Below are 2,610 nucleotides of genomic sequence, written 5' to 3'. Positions count from 1 at the left end.
GGACATTCTCCCTCAGGATAGTTGTCCTCCAGGGAGGAGACATTGACTTCAGATCCTGAAAATGTGAAGGTGTTGTGGAGAAATTGGCAGTGTGCTAGGCTAATGTCAAGGACACAATGATCTATTTTGGGGATATATATATTTGTTTCCATAGATACCAGAGTAAAAAGACTAAGTATACAAACATCTCTTCCAAATGTATTCAAATTCCATCTCTGAGTTGGTGAACCTCCCAACATCTTATTCAATTTCTTCATTTCTCTGTTAGTAACATGCAAGTGCTTTATTAAGCCTGTACCAGAGATGTCAATGAATAGAAATTTGGTACTCTATTAGCACAGAGATGGAGATATGCATCTACTTTTGTGTAGCTAGCACTTTTGAATACATGAAAATACATAAAGAAACTTTCTTGAATCTTCAGGGCTATTTACAAATTAAAAATGTAATCAGATCTAGACATCTAGGTACCCAGAAATGTCCCACTGTATGTTTCATAAAGGACAAAATACATAAGTATAGCTATAATACTATATAGATTATATAGTATATATAGATTATATAGTATATATAGATTATAGTGTGTGTGTTTAATTTTTATAGTGTGTGTGTGTGTGTGTGTGTGTGTGTGTGTGTGTGTGTGTGTGTATGACATGTACTAGAGGAATATCAGGTATGCTGCTTTATCATTCTCCAGCAGTCATACATACCTGGCATCTCTGTGGTGCCACAAACTCAAATCTTCATGCTTACACATCAAACCTTCATACCCACGAAGCCCTCCCTCAAGCTCCTACATTTTCTTTCAGTGAGGAACTCACTCCTATGATTCTCAAGCATCTCAGAGTTTTAGGCACAAATGTACTATGAATGAAATAAGGAATATGGATGGGTGGACACACAACAAACATGCAAACACACCCTGAATTTTATCCATTTTCCCCTTCATTTCTATCAAATTTGAGAGCTGGATTCCCCTGGAATCCCACTTTTAAACATGTTACTTCAAAACAGTTTTATCACTTGCTAATAAATATTTTAATTTCAATAACATAAAGAGTGAGCTTTTTGTCATGTCATCAATATCTATTTCTTGTCTGTTTATAGACAGAACTCATGTCAAACTAATAAGTAACAATTTCTTAGCATTTATAATATATTAAACAACTATGTAGCCATTTGTCTATAATTGTGGTTAGATAACAGTAAAATACCTGCATGTCAATTTTAAAACTAAACAATTTTTTAAACTACATAACAAAAGAAGGAAAAAAAACCTAGCAAGCAGAGAGGCCTTTCTCCTTAAGACAATGCCATCTGGGAGAACTGGAAAGGGATTCTGAGTCCAAAAGTCGTTCTGTAAAATCCAATTCTGGGTAAATGCTACTCAGTTAGTTCCTTTATAGCAGTGGTTCTCAACCTGTGGGTTGAGACCCCTTTGGTGTGGTTGAGCAACACTTTCACAGAGGTCTCTCAAGACCATCAAAAATGCAGATATTCACATTACGATTCTTAACAATAGCAAAATTACAATTATGAAGTAGCAATGAAAATAATTTTAGGGTTGGGAGTCACCACAACATGAGGAACAGTATTAAAGGTTAGCAGCACTAGGAAGGTTGAGAGCCACTGCTCTACAGGATGAAATAGCATAGTTAATGATGATAGTTGCTGGAGCCACTATCATCCCAGCAATCACAACCCTGGAGGCCACATTTTCCCCTTAGTGCCCAGAAATCCTTCATCTCCTAGGGTACCCATATGATGATAAGAAGTAACATGCAACCACCTAGAAAATGTTAAGAGCTTCTCCAATTCCGAATCTTCTTCATCATCACTTTTAGTTGTGTGTGTGTGTGTGTGTGTTTGGATGTATGTATGTATGCATGTGCAGATGTGTAAGTTAAAACCTTCCTTTAAAAAAAAAAGAAAAAGGGAAGTGCTGTGGATATTGCTCTGTATAAATAAAATGCTGATTGACCAGTAGGCAGGCAGGAAGTATAGGCGGGACAAGGAGAGAGGAGAATTCTGGGAAGTGGAAAGCTGAGGCAGAGAGACGCTGCCAGATGCTTCCATGAGAAGATGTTAAGATACTGGTAACTCACTCTCTCTCTCTCTCTCTCTCTCTCTCTCTCTCTCTCTCTCTCTCTCTCTCTCTCTTTTTGTTTTTTGAGACAGGGTTTCTCTGTGTAGCTTTGCACCTTTCCTGGAACTTGCTTTGGTGACCAGGCTGGCCTCGAACTCACAGAGATCTGCCTGCCTCTGCCTCCCGAGTGCTGGAATTAAAGGCATGTGCCAACACTGCCCAGCTCAAGTGTGATTCTTAAAGTTGTCATCCACCTCAGTTTTTGAGTCAGGGTTTCTTAGTTTATTGGAACTCACTAATTCATCTAAGGGCTCATTGGCCAGGGAGCTCCAGATATCAATTTATCTCTGCTTCCTGCTAATTGTTCCTTTTTAATTAATCAATTCATGGTATCCTGATGGTTAACTAGTATTCAATCACATTTATATATCACATATTTGACTTACCCATTGTTTAGCATCTCTGTTGATTCCATATCTTAGCTATCATGACTTCTGAAGCAATAATCACAGGTAGACAGATGT

The sequence above is a fragment of the Peromyscus leucopus genome, chromosome 22, assembly GCF_004664715.2.
Source record: "Peromyscus leucopus breed LL Stock chromosome 22, UCI_PerLeu_2.1, whole genome shotgun sequence".
Classification (NCBI taxonomy): Eukaryota; Metazoa; Chordata; class Mammalia; order Rodentia; family Cricetidae; genus Peromyscus; species Peromyscus leucopus.
Note: the sequence above shows the minus strand (reverse complement) of the source record.